The following is a 19,352-nucleotide window of genomic DNA, read 5'->3' on the forward strand; positions in this document are numbered from 1 at the left end:
ATTCGCTTGTCCCATTTTGTTACTGGGAAGCAAACAAGTAGCTAGTGCAGAAGAAAATTTTTTTTTTTTTTTTTCCTAATTAAATAAACCAAAGTATTGTATTATATAAAACAATTAAAATATTGCATAAGGAAATAATATTACAAAATAGCCTAAATTCAATACACTATCACAATAAAAAAATGATAATAAAGTTATAAGCATAAAATACAATACAACTAATGTAGAGAAAAGCAAGCAGGGTTAGTAGATATATAAGGGAATGAATGATGGCGAATCTGTGGAAAAAAAATTAAATATGGCAGGCTGGTGAGAAACAAATATGGTGCAAGAAATATTAATTTTAATTATAAAAAGAATAATTAGTGAATATTTAAATTGTTTAAAGTATAACTGAAATTTAGATAGCTTTATACATATGTACTTAAAATTTAAGAAACAAGAGTTGTCTTTATTAGCAAAGGAGAGATAAATTTAAAATATTTATAACCGAATTAAAGGAAAAAGATTATAATGAATAACACAAACAGTAATTCAAAATATCAAAGTAGTGTCTTATGATTAAAGCAGATAAAGCAAATTACAACTACAATCCAATAACCCAAACACTCCAAACTAACAGGAAGTATAAAGGTGCTAGATAGCACTGACCACAAGAGTGCGGCTAAAACAAGTTCACACATGCACTTAGAACAGCAAAGGGGTGCAGTTCAAATTAAAAGGACACAAAATGGCGGCTGCCCCTGCCGAAACCCGAAATTTCAAAATGGCCGCCGACCACGCGGCGGCCCGAAATTTCAAAATGGCGGCCGACCACGTGGAAACCCGAAATTTCAAAATGGCGGCCGACCACGCAGCGAAAAGAAAAGGAGAGGGGTTTAAAATGAGGTTTCTCCTCAGTTCTAGACCCGAGGAGACTGAGACACTAATAAAAATGAATTTGGGGCTGCGCACACCCCTAAAACGTGGAAACCTCCCCCCAGAAAGGCTGATCACCACACTCGATCTTCCCCTCTGTGTCTCTAAAGGGGTGATCCCTCGTGGTGCCCTTAAAAATGAACCCTTTCAAGCACACTCACACACACACTGGGGGCGGCCAACCCCCCCACACACTCTCTCACAAAAGGAATTCCACTCGGAGGTTCCCCAAAAACTAATAGCCCTTAAAAAAGGGTAAGTCCCTAACTAAGTTCCCTTTAAGAAGGGTTCAAGCCTTACCACAAGTCTTTCTCCACCGGAGGTGTCCTTTCTCTGCTGCAGTAATCCTTGTGGGAGCCCAGAAAATCCAAGGAGAAAAACCAAAAAAATCGCAAAAATTCAAAAATAAAATTAACCAAAATACCTGGATTTTAGGGCAAAAATAGGATCCCAGCCGAGCCCCCAAAAGAGTTGTGAGGAATGAGACAACTCTTTGTAGAAATTAAAACAATTTATTAAAACAGAAAAATTGAAAAATTGCAAAAACTAACAAAATATAAAAATTTGGGATCCTAGTGGCTCAAGAGGTATGCCCCAGGAGCGCAGGGATTCAGGAACTTTAGGCTTAAGGCAGCTCTGAACCTCAGGTAGAGGAAAGAAAAAAACTTGCAGTCTAGGCTGGTCAAAAAGAAATCTATTTCTAAAAGCCCCTAGAAAGGGGTAGGTTTCTCCAGCACTGCCTTAGCAAGCTGGAGAGGAAGGGAGACTGAGTGAGGCACGTGTCTTTCTTTAGCTCCCTTTTATAGCTTTTGCTCCGCCCACAGTCCGCCCACAGCCCACCCCCCTGGTTCAAGGTGATTGGTGCTCTCCCTTTGACAGACCATCTCCGTCCACCAATGGCTCCTCCTGGTCAGAGGGGTGATATTAGTTGAGATAAGGGTCAGGTGCTTACGGGGGCTGGGCTGTTTGTTGCAACTGGGGTTTTTAAAATCTGCCTTGAAACCAAGATACAAGTAAAACATAAAAAAAAATACATCCAACACATCTTAAAACACTTGTAAAAGTATACAGTAAACACAGGAAGACCATAAAAACTTGATTAGTGTACCTGGGCTGATGGGTTGATTTTAACATTCAATTTAAAAATATTAAGCTCAAATTAATTAAGGCACTTAATATGCAAAGACCAAGCACAAATAGGGATTTCATGTATGACAATCAGTGATGGGGAGAGAGCAGGCCTCTGCAAATCCTGATGCTGGAAAAGTGAAAAACACCAAAACAGGGAAGGTGTTTGGGCTCTTCATGATAAGGGGCACGGCAGACAACCAACTCATCAGAAAGCTGGGAAACATCTCTCAAAGGGACTGACTTGTGCTGAGTGTGTATCAAGTAAAAGAGGTGAGTTTAGTGGAGAGCGGAAATAAGAGCCTGAGATCCTCTTAACCCCTGAAATTACAAAACTTGTAGTAAAGGGAGACATATGAACTTCCATGCTTGTTAAAATCACAAGGGAATTAATGTTGGTATGAAGGAGAGAAGACAGATTTGCTTGAAGGATATCTGTAAAGCACAGAAAGGATTTGAAAGAATATTTGGGGCACTTCTGCAGGGCTGGAGGTGCTGGAATTGGCTTTAATGGGAAGTGATGAACTGTCTGCAGAGAGAGCTCAGTATTTAAAGAAGTTACATGCAATGGATCAGGTAGATGAAAAAGAAATGAAAAATCAATTCAGGTTGTCTGGCTCAACAGCTCCACTGTAATACATGTCTAAAAGAGCCACTACAGTTTTTCTAGCCACTAGTATGGCAAAAAAAGCCCCCAAAAGTTAAAGTTGGTCCTCCACTGTGAGTTTCGTCTGTATGAGAATACCAGGAAAATGGATCTATATTTGTAAAGTCTTTTCACTAAAGTTTGGTTAAATCCTGTGTGGACAGTCCTATTTAAATTTTGTGTTCTTCAGCTTCTGTGTCCTAATTTGCTAAAGCAGTAAATGACATCCACTTCACTGTGGAATGAACATGCCCACAGAAATGTAATTGAACTGGATCTGCTTACAAATTAGTTCAGCTCGTGAGTTACTTGTTGAACAAGTTTGTAGGTCGAGTATATAATTCTGATCTACATGTTACAATCCAAGACTAAAGAACATATTTGGGTGGCAAAGACTTTGGGGTATCATTAATCACTGCCAGCAAAGTGTGCAGGGCTCAGTTTTGCCAGGAGAAAGTGTTTTCAGCACTGCTTATCTCAGGCTCAACTTGGGAAAGCAAGTCACTGTTTTCAAGCACAGAAAAGTTTCCCTGAGCTCTTCCCAGAGTCTAACCCTGCTCAGTAAAAAGCTTTGCAATATTTTGGGAGTGACCAGTTGCAGCATGCTGGGATTTCGGACCCAGCTCTAAACAAGACAAGTGGGCACTGAAGGAAAAGAACCAACCAAACAAAAAACCCCATGTGGCACAGTCTATTGACTATTGGCTTTCTACCCTAAGATGCTGTATCAAGTAACTTATCTGACTCACAGACAGAAAAATGCTTTTGTCATTATTTACAGGGAAAAGGTCTAGAAATGAGAAAAACAACATAGAAAAGTTGAAAATAATTATTTCTAAAAGGTAAATGCTGAAGAGGTAGGCATGAAATGCTTTTCAAGCACAAGCAGCTTATTAGCCTTCTAAGTACTTACATTTTATTCTCACACGTTTGGCCGAGGGCCTCCTGTTGGCTGCTTGTGAATGGGCCAGCCTTCTGGGGTTTATTCTGCTTATTGGATCACAGGAATGATTCTGATCCTTGACACTCCATTGTTTGTGGACAGAATTATTTCACAGGCACTGCTCAGAAAGTTGTTTAAATGAAAAATATTCCTTGGCCTGTTCGTTGTGGGAAAGTTGTATGGCCTGCCAGCAAGGCTGTTGCAAGGGAAAGCAGTAGCCCTGTCAGGATACTTCACCTTCCATAAGCCCCAAAGGCACCTGTGGTTTTGGAATGACTCCACCCCACTGAAGAGGGGTGAACCATTTCACTGCATACCAGTGCACAGTAGACTTAGAGAAAGGCATAAAGCACATCAGTCTCACTGGCTCGGGACAGGGAGGCCATTGGCAGCATCTGTGACACTCCTTGGTTGTCAGCAGCCAGCAGATATGGCTTTTCTGCTGTGCCCTGTGGTGACAGCACTGCCTTCACAGCCGTCCCCTCAATTTCTGGGCAGAGTGCTGGCTATTGATTTGCTGTTGGATTTCTGCAGTGCTCCTGGGAGCTCACTCACCAGCGCTGAGTGAGCCTGGCCTCAATGCTGTGCCCCGGCATGCTGGGCATCTCCAGCACGCTGCCTGCAGCAAAGCACTCTCCTCAGGACGCTTTGAACATACATCTCAGGACCTCTCTGGCACCATTAATTACGGCCCTCAATTTTTTCCAATTAGAACCCTATATGTAATAAAATAAAAGAGCTTAAAGATTGCTCTATTGATTTCCAGTTGAGGCAGCTTTTCCGTTTATGGCCAAGGACAATCTATAAAACACAGACTTTAATTAACCCTGGTGAGTGCAGCTGACATGAAATGTCAAGACCCTCAAAATTTTCAGCATAGACAGCTGAAGGATCTTCTCAGCTCCCTCACATCCACTCTGCATGTTCCCTGGGTGGAGAGCCACAGTAGAGGCACTTCCCTATCAGGCTGCACTGGAACAAGGACAGAAACCTCTCTGCTACCACAAACATGTTTATTGCTGGCTGTGCTGGCCGTGCCTGTGGATGTGCCTCTGTCTTTGCTTCATCTTGAGGGCTGGACAAGACCTTAAAGGTCCCTTCCAACCCAAATCATTCTGTGATCTTCTCCCCCCATGGCTTTACAGGTAGGCAAGACAAAGACCCACAAGTAGCCTGGTGGTGGCCTACAAGGGACACCCAGCAGGTCCTGCTGGGTCCTGGGGACCCTGTGCCATGGTGGGCAGCTCTGGGGCTGTTCTTCAGGCATCCACAGGTAACCCCTTCGTTCCGCGGCTGTCACATTGTGGCCGCTGCGCTGTGCTGGGCCTGTTCCCTGGAACAATGTCCTGTAATTTAAAGGTGTTAAGCTGCATAGAGCTTAGTCTGTTATTTGAGGTCAAAGCTACTGAGGTGCCTCAATAGGGTAGCCTCATCAAGAGTTCTGATGCACTTCAGGACCTGCGTGGGTGGCAAAATTCCAAAGAGAGGAGCAGCAATCAGGATCTCTGGCTGGTCAAGAGTGAAACACAAACCTGCCTGTGGGAAACTGCCTCACTGCCTTGCATGGAGGGGCTTCTGTAGCAGCAATGTCAGCTTTTGGGGCCACATCATGGCACTCAAAGGAGCAGCACTAAACAGTGCAGCTACAGAACTCAATACCACAAAAAACCACGCTAAATAAAACTGGGAAGAAAGGTAGTGCTATGTGGGCAAGGAGCATTTCATCGGTTTCCATCTCTGCTTTCCACAGAGCATTTATTTTCTCCAGATTTGGTGCTTTCTGATAGAAAAGCAACTGTGTTACTGTGTTCTTTATTATTATTAACAACTTTCACCTTTCTCATGTCATCAGTAGGACACTTCCCTGGTCAGGGCTGCTGTTTTTCTAATGAATGTGGCTCATTTGTCTGTTTCCCTCCCTCCCCGCTCTGCTTTTTGTCTGCTTGCTCTTTGGGTAGTAATTTGATGTATTGAGCTCTCACCACCTCCGCTGCCCCCGGGGCTGAAGTTCTGACAATGCTAAACAGTTAAAATGCAATGCAATTAGAGGCAGTACAGAACAGCAGAGAATAAGCCAGCAAAAATTCAGTCGTGCATAACGCTGTGGAGACTGTGTGGCTGTCAGTCTCCAACTCCAGGAGATAATTTGGGCTTTTTAAGAAGCAATAATTGAGCCTTTTGCATATGCTGCGGTTATGAACTAGTCAAAAGTCTGTTTGCTCTGCACCCTGGAGTACCAGATGGATTGGATTGTCCCTGCAGGTCTTCGGGGGCTGCCAGCTTCATACTTCAAGACTTTTCTAGCTCCTGTACTTGTAAGTTGTTCTTCTGACAACTCTTATGCATACAAGCACCTTGTCTGAATTTAGCTGGCAAAGTGAGGAAGGAAGGGTGAGGAAGAGCATACCAAACTAAATCCACATAGCTTGGGGAGTTCAGAGCCAGAGCTGAACTCTGCTGCCACATCATCCAAAGAAAAGCTGCATGTGAGAGAGAAAACCACCTCAGACCTTCAGCCCTCAGAGTATGGTAAGTGCTGTGTGCTGCAGGTCAGGCTGCAGCTGTCCCATGCCAGCCAAGCTGGTCACACTCGGAATCTTTCAGTCCTGTTTTCACAAATCCCACGTGCGCATTTCCAAAGAAGACTCGGTACTAGGAAGCTCAACAAAGAGCTGCTACTAGAAAAAAAGTAATCGGAGGGAGACTTTTCCCTTGGGATTTAGCAGCTGACCTCAGTGGAGCACGCACCTGATGGAAAGAGCAGAGAGCAGCAGCTGCTCTGCTGACGATCGGGGATGATTGGAGTTGCAGGTGAAATCCCGAAGGTGAGTTACAGAAATGTCTAAATGCCCCCCCCCCCCCCCCCCCCTCAGTCAGAGCCCCTGCTTATGGAATGGGGAGCAGGAGGCAGGATGGGAGGAAAAGCACCTACTGGGTACAAACCCCTTATCAGCCCCAGGCTTGCTGGGCTTGCTTACCACACTCTCCCTAGGTCGCTTCCTCACATCCCCAAACCTGTGGGCATTTGTTGCAGAGAGGGATAGAAAAGACTTAATCCTACTGCACTATAGTTTTAGTTCTGCTCAGTGCTCGGCATGAAGGGCCTGGCCTAAACCTCTGGAAGATGGAGATCAAAGGGGCCAGGATATGAACCAGATTGCACTTTCATGCTGCTTAAGCCAGGTGCTTTTAGGAGCCATGGCAAGCTGTCACACACCTGTGCCAGACTGTGCATGGCCAAGGGGCTGGGAGAGACACCAGGGGCCCACTCCACAGGGAAGCTGGCCCTGAGGCACTTGTGTTCCCCATCACCCCAATAATTTCTTTCAGGTGCCACTACTGTGTATTAACTGGGAAGATTTTGCCTCCCATCTCACCCTCCCTCTCTCCCAGGTAGGTTTCTTATTGTTGGGTCTGCTTTGCACCCTCCTAAATGCTTCTCTTGGCAGAGGATGGAGGCTTTGGGGCATCTCCCATCCTCCAAAAACCTGGATATATTTGGGTCCCCTTCAGTTGCCCAAGCTTGGCTGCCAGCTTAGGAGCAGGAAGGCTGAGCAGTGGGAGGAGGGGTTTGCTGGGGGTCTGTGCAGTAGTTCAGTACATTTCAGTTCCTAGTGCTTGGCACGGGATGATGATGGGTCTCAGTGAGGGGGAAAATTGTTACTGTCCTGTTGCCGCGTTCCTTCCCTTTGGAGAGGTGCTGCTTTCATCTGCTCCCTCAGGCAGGCCTCTTCTAAAAAACCACAGTGTTACAAAGGACAAAACATCCACCCCTCTCCAGGCTGTGCCTGCTGCCCTCACACAGCCATGAAGGTGTCTGCACACTGAGAAGAGCCCCCTCCACACGGCCAGCATCAAGCTCTTTACCTAAAAACATACGGTTCAAAACTCCATTTTAAGATTGGTGTTCAAGGTGGGTACCCAACTCCCTGTTCCCAGTGCCCAGCTTCAAAACCTGTACATGATGCAATCCAGAGTGATGCTTGCCCCTTCAAACAGTTCCTCACAGCTCATAATTTTTAGACTTCTTTTAGACAGCATTTTAGCGGTTCTTTGAAACTTTGCTGGCCTGAAGCAGTAGCATGCACAGGACCGCAACACAGTGAAGGTGATGGAAGAATGTGGAATGAGAAGCATAAACAGGAGTTGGGCAGGTGGGGAGGGGCCAGCCTGCTGCTTCATGCAATGTCTTGAGAGCAAAGGTAAGGGGTGGCTTTTGATAAATGAAGAATGCCAATATGCTGCATCTCTGCTTTCTGGGCTTTCAAAGCTCCAAAAAAAACCAATTCTCCTGTGCCTACAGATCAATAATGGAATGAGCTGTTTGGGGATTGTCCCCTTGGTGAGGTGTGCCCCACATACTCCTTGGAGGAACTTCCACAGAAGTCATCCCTGTGCCATCTGTAGTCTGGAAAACACATCCCAGCCTTCCTCCACGTGGCTTTGTTAAATACTGCCCTCTTCAACACAGCAGGGCTGGGTCAGCTGTGATGGTGCTTTGTGCACACACTCAGTTTTCTACCTCCACACAGGTCATAAATTAAAGTATAAGGAGGAGGAATCCTGACACTGAAAAAGTCAGTGGGGTCCTGAATCCCTGGGGCAAGCGGGTGTGAATTTATGTACCTGTGCATCGTCTTGGGGAATGAAATTAAAGTGTGTCGCCCTCTATTTTCCTGGAGTGCACCAGGTGATCTGATAAGATTGTAGCTGTCTCTGAGGGACTGCAAGGCAGATGCGTGGGTCTGATGGGGAGATAAAGAGCCTTGCTTTCTTGCACTTGGAAAAAACTTGTCTGAAAAAACTGCAGCTTTCTGAGCCTTGCCATTGATTGCAGAGTGGAGGTGACTTCTAGATCCAGAAATGCTTGGTTTAAAATATTCCAGACTTTTTTTATTTCCCTCCTCATTAAATGAGGACACCTAATGTGCTGGTTTACTGTACCAGTTTTAGGAACAGAATCATTAGGATTCAGCTGCAGCACAAAGACAATGCACTAACTTCAGCTGAGCCTCAGTCATTAGGCACATATGGTTTCTATTTTCCATAGCTGTGTCTGACATATTAAATTAGTTATTTTGCCCCTGTGTGTTGGAAGCAGCAGGAATTAGTGTAGAGTTTAAACAACATACCTGGTAGAGCGAAATAAGGAAAAGTTAATGACCACAAGTACTGAAGAATTTTAAGTATTCAAGGTTGTGCTCAGGGAAGAGGAAACCCTATTATGGATCAAATAATCTCATGGCTTTCAGAGAACTCTTTCCAATAGAGCACATGAGTACTTAGAGTCTGTGTTTTGTAAGAGAAAATGAGTGACCTTATTCTCACGTTACCAAGGGAAAAAACAAGACTGAAAGTTCATCACGTTGCCAAGGCATGACAGGTGCCTGTGGTGGGGACAGGGACAGCTGCCATCCAAAGGTGACTCCTGTTTTGCTGTGCAGGTTTCATGTCCAGGGAAACACCTTTCAAGCCTGAAGTCCTGCAAGTGAAATAGAAACCAAGGGAAGCTGCAAGGGCCAGTCATCCAGGCTAATAGTGGGATAATGTTAACCCACCCTGTTTTATTTTTGTTTTTTTTTAATTTAAATGTAATTTAACTTTTTAATTGTTCACCCCTCCATGTTTTTGTGGCTTACCTGAAGCTACATGACAGCAGGTGCCTTACCAGAAATATTTGGCAATCAAACTTGTTACATCAGCCCCCAAACTGCCTCTTGCCACCTCAGAGCATCAATGCCCCAACCACCACTCCCATGCCATTTGCTTTCATCTCCCACATTAATCAAAATTGGTTTTAGCTAAGCTGACTTGCAATCTCCAGCACACCATAGCAAATTGCTAGAGAAATACTGAAAACTTCTGGGGCAGGTGTAAAACAAGCAAACAAAATCAAAGCAGTGGTTTGGATCTGTTGGAAGAAGTAAATGCTCAGCACACAACCTATGAAATCTATAAACTTGCAATAGAGAACTAAAGAATTCTATCCTAAAAATACCTGTTAAAAAGTTCATTTACAAAAGGAAGCAGAGCTTTTTGTATTGGACAACTTGCAGCACATGTCTCTCTTTTAATCCAGAGAGACTAGAAATGTCAGTGTAACAAAGTAACCATCTTTTTCTTTTCTTCCTCCTCAAGCAGCAAGAAATGTGGTGTTCTGATTGCAAATGCCCTTAGATGAACCCTGGGTGCCCCACTTGCAGTGGTGGTGGGTAGGTAGCAAAGCCTGTGGTGGTTTATTTTTCCTTGGGGTTTCCGTCCCCTGGAAGTGAAAAGTCTGCTTATAAACTGAAGAATTTTTCAAGGGGAAATGCAAGAGGAGCCCTTGTGCAGGGCTGCCATGCAGGGAAGGATATTGCAGCAGCAGCAGCAGCCCCTGAGCTGTGAAGTACCATGGCCAGCTGGCAGATGGAGATGTTCACCAGCCCTGAAACCAGAGCTTGGGAAGTGTAGGTCTCACTTAGCCCTGCAGATAGTTAAAGAGCTGTGCCTTCAGCATGATGCTTTCTCCCAAATATATGGACAGGTACATGCCATTGGCACTTGCTGGCCATGTCCCATGTAACTCCCTGTGATGAATGGGGCCACTTGCTGCCAGCCCACATCAGCACCCTGGGTCTAGGAGCTGCTACTGGCTCCTTGTCCCCCCTGGAGACAATTTGCTTTTGCAGTGGGAAAGGTAAATGGTAATGATGAAGATGATGATGATAGTGATGGTGACGCTGATGGTGGTTGCTTTATTTCTTTACCTCACTACTTACTTCTGTCTTCTGTTTTGCAGGCTAAGTGTGGAACACAGCAGTCTACACATCCATGTTCTTGTGATTGCCCTGAAGCTTACAGGCTTTTTAGAAGGGCAAAGAGCTTCAGAGAAGCTGGCAGTGCTCCTGTCATCAGCTGGCAGTTATCAATGGGATGCTAACCACAACATAATGGAGCAGCTTGGACCATAGAAAAGCTGTCTGGATACCTATTCTCAAAGAAAACTGTTTTCTTTGCATGCGTGCACAACCTGCTGTTCTTTCAATCTTCAGAACACCGAAATCATGACATTTTCACCAAAACATCCACCAGAGTCTGTCCTTAGAAATACAAGGCCTCACACCCCAGCAGGGCCTGTTTCTTTCTCCCCATACAACACACACTGGCCACAAGGACTACAAAGCTTATGTCTTTAGCACATTTCCCCCAAACCAATGACTACAGTGGGATGAAAAGAACGAGCTTCTGACTGCTCAAACCAAGAGCCTTATTTCCACCTGTTAAACAACATCTCTGTGTCAGCAGAGTCCAGCATAGAGGAGGAGACAGACTATATTTAAATCAATCATTTCTCATTGAATTAAATGAAACTATATACAGGAATAACTATATACATGAAGAAACAAGTCTCGACATCGCCTCTTCTCCAGGATCCATCTGAGTCTGTTCTGAGCAGCAGAAGTACTCATAGATAAATGGGATGATACAGTCCTGGACTGAGGTCCACCCTGCAGGTTGGGCACATGTCAGCATTCTCCAGGGCAATAGGGAGGCACCGACTACAGAAAACATGGCCACAAAGAGTTGACACAAGCTGTCGTTCACTTTGCACAATCTGGAAGAAAGAAAACCACAACATGTATTGGGAGGAAAGAATTTGAGTTTGCTGCTCCGTTGGCACCAGGCAAATGAGACTTTAGAGCACCTGCAGTCAGAATAACCAGGGACCCACAGATCTGCCAGTGCCATCTTGGCCAAGGCTTCTCCCTGTACGTTCACCACCAAGAAGGGACTTGTGGAGCTTCACAGCAAGGGCTCTGCTTCCAGCAGCTGCCCGCAGCATCCCACATCAGCCCACCGACTTGAGCAGCTCCCCTTCTGTCCCCTTCCCCCTCCCACAAAGCAGAAAAGATGACACTGTGTGAATCCTCACCTCTGAGTAAGTATCCATGCAAATTGGACACCTTATAACAACTCCTCGCTGGGCACTAGAGGGAACAGAACGAGAAAGAACATGCAGCTGTTAATATCACCACACTGCAGTGCTTATTGAGACATAAAAGCTCACATAATCCTGCAACTGCACTGACCAGCCATGACACATTTCCTTTGAAAAACCCTGCTGCCTTTAACTCTCTTTGCTGCACATGATGAGCAGTTAGGGTCTCCCTGCCCTGACAGAAAGAGTGTCCTGGTCTTTCACCAGGAGAAAGGTGCAGCCAGTCATTCTGCTCTGGGATTTGAAGTAACAGCAGTCTCTAGCAGTTTATGTATGGCAGCTTTGACTTCCACCAGGTCATCAATAACAGCTTTGGAACTACAGCATCCAGCTTTCCGCTGGGAACTATTCACCCCAGAATATTCATTCCAGGACCCAGGTCTAACGCTACAGAGTAACACGGCTCTGGCCAGCTCCAGCCCCAGGAAGGAGCCCTTGGTCCATGTTAAATGCTGCAGCACTGAGCTCTTTCAGCCTTACCTAAACAGAGCAGGAAGGCTCATTCAGTAACAGAGAAGCTTGAGACTGAAGGAACAAAGTATTCCTTTTTTATATTAATCAAGTGGTGGGATTTGTTCACCGACAGACTAAACAACCAAAACTTAAACATCTACAAATTCAATAGCAAAATGCATTATGGTTTAGAATAGAAGAAGCCCTTGAGGTGGCATATTTAAGACCTGACACCTAAAAGTTCCATACTCAAGTGCTCTCCTACGTTGCCTTGCCAAAAGGCTCAAAGCACACCAGCTTCATTAAAACCTGTGTCTTTCCCCCCCACCCCAAAGAAACACTTCAGAAAACCTTATACCATCATTCTCATCTCCTTTGTCTCCCCTAGTGACATGGACACCTGATTTAATTTCACCAGTCTAATGCACTGCACCTTTCTTATCCTAATGGAGTTCTCCTACAGCAGGACTTTCCTGTTTCTCCCTGCAGAATGGGGCTTTTACTGTGCAGGCACCCAGCTTGGGCTGCAAGATCCCCATCACACGTGCAAACAAATCAGGCCTTGTGACAGCCAGGACTGGCCATAAAAGCATGACCTCCACAACCGCCTGTGTGCAAGCCTGCCCTGGGAAGAAGGGCTCCAGCTCCAGGAGAGAGGCAGCCAGCTGATGCCACATGTGAAAAAGCAGGGAATTTCTGCTGGAATTTGCCCAGCTGCTGCCTGCCGGTCCCATGATGCCAAGCCTCATCGATAACAATGGAATTATTTCCATATCTAACAGCGCTACTAGAGCTGGTCAGAAAAAGTAAATGCAATACATTATGAGCTGTGACCAATCCCCCTTCCTTGCCATACCCCCGCACTCGTCTCTAAGGTTGTGTGCAAAGTTGTACATCTGCCTTGGGCTGCCCTTTTCTCCCAAAATGCAAAAGGTCTCATTTACTCATCATGCAACACGGGAGAAGGAGGGAAATAACTAGAGTAAGGGAAGGCTTCCCAGATAAACCAGGCACAGCAGTATAACTCAGTCCTGTACAGAAAAGGAAAAAAGGCACAGAATTCCGTGTTTGGTAGGGCATGAGCCATACGTACTCTGAACTTGCAGTGGCCTCCTCCTCTGCTCCCTCTTCTTCAGGGGCTGCATCAGCCACAGGTGCATCATTAGCTCCTGTTCTATCAGCAGAGCCATCCACCTGCCCGTGGCTGTTCAGTGCGACATTTACCCTTTGCTGTTCATGCCCTGTAATTTAATTTTCGGAAGTTATATGTCATGCAAAATGTAGAATATGTAAAAGATTTCTTAAGGAAGGATACTGTTTGTATAGATATATTGGATCTTTGTATACTTTCAAGCCAAATCAACTAGAAGGGAGATTTAATCCATGAAATAGACAGCAACTAAGAGGCAAGCTCTAAGTGATTCCATGGGTTGGAAAAACAAATTCCTTGTTGGTAGAAGTGCCTTGTAAAGGTTCAGGGCTTGTCATGCTTCAAGGAGCTCACACCTAGGGGAAGGTTAACAAAGCTTGCCAAGAAGGATGCCCACTGAGAGTGGACACAAAGAATGCAGAATTGCTGCGCCAAAAGGACACCTGGCACAGCTCCCGAGACAAGGGAGAAACTGAAGAAAGCAAAAACCCCAGCTGTCCTGCAATCAGCTCTGGCCGGGAAAACTCATTCCGGCAGGGGGAGATTGCGACCACCGACTCACGGAGCAGCAACTCAAGAAACTCCCCAGCCCAAAAGAAGAGAGAGACTGAGCATGCGGACTAATTACCAGGAGAAGTGAGACAATCATTAACCAGGAGAAGACAGAATACTAACTAATAAGATAACCATGTAACTTGTAACCAATAATACTCATTCCTTTGTTTGCTAAAATTTATAAATAATGAAAAGTTTTGATAGTGGGTGTGCCTGATTTGTGAAATACCACTGAGCACCCAGACTTGTGCAAGGCTGGAATAAACAATCACTGTCTGTCTCAAGTGTATAATTATTGACCTGTTGCACCCCAGTAACAAATTCAACTTTTGTGGACAACGTACTGACCAAGTTAAAGGGAGATCAATTTTTAATGGCCTGGTCAGATACACCCAAAGGGTCACAAAATGCTGTTTGCCTTTTACCCCTCAGAAACCACAGGCAGCAATGACCTCTGCAACTCCAGTGTCCGTGTAACACTCATCAATCACTAATCAATTAAAACTGCAGAAAGAGCCAGCAAATTAAAGTTCCTTCTGCATAAGTCTTCTGCTACAACTTTAACTGCAGGGATTTTCTGCCATGACTGATAGAGGCCATCACACACACATTGGATCCATTCTCTAAGACACTGGCCAGAGGCTTTAGCCCTGGCCGTTGCCGTTTGCTAAAAGTAGTTTCAATCCCTGCTGCTCGAGTTGCTTGGAAAAGAACAACAAAAATACCTATAACACTTTAGATAAAATCCATTTTCAACTGTAAAACTTCAACTCACCTTGAAGAAGCTTCCATCGATGCATAAGGGAAGGGAGAGAAAAGAAGATACAATTAGGCTTTGGTGCGCACCCCCGTGCTGCAGGCAAACCTCAGCTCAGCAAGCAGCTATAGCACAGGAGGTGAGGAAGGGTGGCGTATCGCCCTCTAACTTTGGTTAAGAACATTCAAAGCAGTAGCACAAAGAGCTGCTGCCCTGAGAACAAATAAGTGGGTGCCACTGATTCTGCTCTCGCTGCTGCAACGGGGTAGAAATGGAGGCACTTAGGAACTACCTGAACACAGTACTCCCTGCTCCCCTGTATCAGTCCCTACTTGGATTGGGGCTGGAGCTGTTCCCCTCCCTCTTTCTCCCCAAACTGGCTAATTCTGCTATGATAACCCTAAACACTTCATATTGGAATATCAGCAGCTGAAGAATGGAAACCACAGAAGGGATTTGGGACTAAAGAATTCCATCAGTCAATGCTAGAACTACAAGGAACACACAGATCTGCCGGTGCCATCCTGACAAGGGCTTCTCCCTCTAGGGATACCACCAAGAAGGGACGTGGAGGGACGTGCAAGTTGGAGCTTCAGAGCAAGGGCTGAGCTTCCAGCCAGCTGCCCACAGCATCCCACCTATGACAACTGAGTTGTGCAGCTCCCCTTCTCTCCCCTCCCTTCCCACAAATCTGAAAAGACAACAACATGTGGATCCTCACCTCTGCGTTGTCATCCTCCCTAGTTGGAGTGCTAACAAGACCTCCTGGCGGTTCACTAGAGGGAGCAGAACCAGAAGAACATGCAGCCGTCAATTTCACAGTGCACAGAGGGTTACCAAGACATAAAATTGCAGAAATCAGAACATCCCCTTAGTCTCAGCAACATCCCAGCCCAGAAACACAGCCCGTGCAAGAGCTTTAATGTACTGCAAGCATTTCAGTCTGTCGCTATCCATAATGTAAGAAACATTCAAGAATGACTTCCTGAATGGAGAAGGAAGGTTTCTCCTGGATTTTGCTGGGTTTAGGGCTTTCTTTTCCATTACTTCTCTTCCAGACAGACCACTATGTTCAAGTCAGAATTCTTCAAGCAGAATCAAGCAAAACCCAAAAGATTGGCAAAATCCTGTGTCAACTGTATATCAGAAATTATGGATGCTGAGAAAGGCTGGCAGAGATATTTTTTGAGCTTTTTGCACCCTCTTGTGAAAGTCTCTGTTCTCACGCAAACTAGCTGAGAAACCGTTTGCTATTTTGTAAATTATTTTTGCAGGTGCAGGTTGTTGGGGAATACTGTGGATATTGTTATGGCTCATTGAGAATAGTATTTTGAGAATGGGTGTTGTAGCATTCAGCCAATCATTCTAGGAGGTGGATGGTCAAAGGACCAATGACCTCCAGCCACTCTTTTGGACCAAAGTATATGAGCTGGTCTGTAAACAAATAAAGGAAGCTACTCTTCCCTGGAATTATGTCGTGATTCTTGCCGCCGTCCCTGAGGACAACAGCGACAAGAAATTAGCCTTTGGAGAGACACTTTATCTGTCACTTACAATTCAGTATTTCTTGGCTCCAGGAAAAGGAATCTTGGCAGAGGTTCGGATGAAGTATCTGATGAGATGGAGCCGAGCGAGTACTGCTGGCTCCGTTCCCAGTCCTGTAGTGGGGTGAAAATGGAGACAGATTAGGATCTGCTTGAAGCCACTCCGTCCTGCTTCCCTGTTTCAGATCCCTGACTGGATTTGGGCTAGAACCTTTTCTTTCCCTCGTTAGCCCCCAAAAAGGCAACTTCTGAAGTCATAGCCCTAAACACTTCATGTTAGATGAACAGTTCCTGAGGAACGCAAACCACAACTACAGGAATTTGGGGCAAAGAATTGCAGATAGCTGCTCTATTGGCACCAGGCAAACAGAACTTGGAATATGTGCAGTCTGTCAGTCAATGCTAGAACTACAAGGAACACACAGATCTGCCGGTGCCATCCTGACAAGGGCTTCTCCCTCTAGGGATACCACCAAGAAGGGACGTGGAGGGACGTGCAAGTTGGAGCTTCAGAGCAAGGGCTGTGCTTCCAGCCAGCTGCCCACAGCATCCCACCTATGACAACTGAGTTGTGCAGCTCCCCTTCTCTCCCCTCCCTTCCCACAAATCTGAAAAGACAACAACATGTGGATCCTCACCTCTGCGTTGTCATCCTCCCTAGTTGGAGTGCTAACAAGACCTCCTGGCGGTTCACTAGAGGGAGCAGAACCAGAAGAACATGCAGCCGTCAATTTCACAGTGCACAGAGGGTTACCAAGACATAAAATTGCAGAAATGAGAACATCCCCTTAGTCTCAGTTAGCAACATCCCAGCCCAGAAACACAGCCCGTGCAAGAGCTTTAATGTACTGCAAGCATTTCAGTCTGTCGCTATCCATAATGTAAGAAACATTCAAGAATGACTTCCTGAATGGAGAAGGAAGGTTTCTCCTGGATTTTGCTGGGTTTAGGGCTTTCTTTTCCATTACTTCTCTTCCAGACAGACCACTATGTTCAAGTCAGAATTCTTCAAGCAGAATCAAGCAAAACCCAAAAGATTGGCAAAATCCTGTGTCAACTGTATATCAGAAATTATGGATGCTGAGAAAGGCTAGCAGAGATATTTTTTGAGCTTTTTGCACCCTCTTGTGAAAGTCTCTGTTCTCACGCAAACTAGCTGAGAAACCGTTTGCTATTTTGTAAATTATTTTTGCAGGTGCAGGTTGTTGGGGAATACTGTGGATATTGTTATGGCTCATTGAGAATAGTATTTTGACAATGGGTGTTGTAGCATTCAGCCAATCATTCTAGGAGGTGGATGGTCAAAGGACCAATGACCTCCAGCCACTCTTTTGGACCAAAGTATATGAGCTGGTCTGTAAACAAATAAAGGAAGCTACTCTTCCCTGGAATTATGTCGTGATTCTTGCCGCCGTCCCTGAGGACAACAGCGACAAGAAATTAGCCTTTGGAGAGACACTTTATCTGTCACTTACAATTCAGTATTTCTTGGCTCCAGGAAAAGGAATCTTGGCAGAGGTTCGGATGAAGTATCTGATGAGATGGAGCCGAGCGAGTACTGCTGGCTCCGTTCCCAGTCCTGTAGTGGGGTGAAAATGGAGACAGATTAGGATCTGCTTGAAGCCACTCCGTCCTGCTTCCCTGTTTCAGATCCCTGACTGGATTTGGGCTAGAACCTTTTCTTTCCCTCGTTAGCCCCCAAAAAGGCAACTTCTGCAGTCATAGCCCTAAACACTTCATGTTAGATGAACAGTTCCTGAGGAACGCAAACCACAACTACAGGAATTTGGGGCAAAGAATTGCAGATAGCTGCTCTATTGGCACCAGGCAAACAGAACTTGGAATATGTGCAGTCTGTCAGTCAATGCTAGAACTACAAGGAACACACAGATCTGCCGGTGCCATCCTGACAAGGGCTTCTCCCTCTAGGGATACCACCAAGAAGGGACGTGGAGGGACGTGCAAGTTGGAGCTTCAGAGCGAGGGCTGTGCTTCCAGCCAGCTGCCCACAGCATCCCACCTATGACAACTGAGTTGTGCAGCTCCTCTTCTCTCCCCTCCCTTCCCACAAATCTGAAAAGACAACAACATGTGGATCCTCACCTCTGCGTTGTCATCCTCCCTAGTTGGAGTGCTAACAAGACCTCCTGGCGGTTCACTAGAGGGAGCAGAACCAGAAGAACATGCAGCCGTCAATTTCACAGTGCACAGAGGGTTACCAAGACATAAAATTGCAGAAATCAGAACATCCCCTTAGTCTCAGTTAGCAACATCCCAGCCCAGAAACACAGCCCGTGCAAGAGCTTTTATGTACTGCAAGCATTTCAGTCTGTCGCTATCCATAATGTAAGAAACATTCAAGAATGACTTCCTGAATGGAGAAGGAAGGTTTCTCCTGGATTTTGCTGGGTTTAGGGCTTTCTTTTCCATTACTTCTCTTCCAGACAGACCACTATGTTCAAGTCAGAATTCTTCAAGCAGAATCAAGCAAAACCCAAAAGATTGGCAAAATCCTGTGTCAACTGTATATCAGAAATTATGGATGCTGAGAAAGGCTAGCAGAGATATTTTTTGAGCTTTTTGCACCCTCTTGTGAAAGTCTCTGTTCTCACGCAAACTAGCTGAGAAACCGTTTGCTATTTTGTAAATTATTTTTGCAGGTGCAGGTTGTTGGGGAATACTGTGGATATTGTTATGGCTCATTGAGAATAGTATTTTGAGAATGGGTGTTGTAGCATTCAGCCAATCATTCTAGGAGGTGGATGGTCAAAGGACCAATGACCTCCAGCCACTCTTTTGGACCAAAGTATATGAGCTGGTCTGTAAACAAATAAAGGAAGCTACTCTTCCCTGGAATTATGTCGTGATTCTTGCCGCCGTCCCTGAGGACAACAGCGACAAGAAATTAGCCTTTGCAGAGACACTTTATCTGTCACTTACAATTCAATATCTCTTGGCTCCAGGAAAAGGAATCTTGGCAGAGGTTCAGACGAAGTATCTGATGAGATGGAGCCGAGCGAGTACTGCTGGCTCTGTTCCCAGTCCTGCAGTGGGGTGAAAATGGAGACAGATTAGGATCTGCTTGAAGCCACTCCGTCCTGCTTCCCTGTTTCAGATCCCTGACTGGATTTGGGCTAGAACCTTTTCTTTCCCTCGTTAGCCCCAAAAAGGGCAACTTCTGCAGTCATAGCCCTAAACACTTCATGTTGGATGAACAGTTCCTGAGGAACGCAAACCACAACTACAGGAATTTGGGGCAAAGAATTGCAGATAGCTG

At 45.4% G+C, this 19,352-nt stretch overlaps 1 long non-coding RNA gene across 1 annotated transcript; it reads left to right on the forward strand.

Annotated features, from left to right (window-relative positions):
• Positions 1-7,257: 7,257 nt before the first annotated feature.
• LOC138108991 (uncharacterized) lies at positions 7,258-8,252 on the forward strand. The gene is made up of 2 exons (XR_011150186.1): positions 7,258-7,837; positions 7,939-8,252. It is a non-coding gene; the product is annotated as an uncharacterized lncRNA (long non-coding RNA).
• Positions 8,253-19,352: the final 11,100 nt, after the last annotated feature.

The sequence above is a fragment of the Aphelocoma coerulescens genome, chromosome 4 (assembly GCF_041296385.1).
Source record: "Aphelocoma coerulescens isolate FSJ_1873_10779 chromosome 4, UR_Acoe_1.0, whole genome shotgun sequence".
In the NCBI taxonomy this organism is placed as follows: Eukaryota; Metazoa; Chordata; class Aves; order Passeriformes; family Corvidae; genus Aphelocoma; species Aphelocoma coerulescens.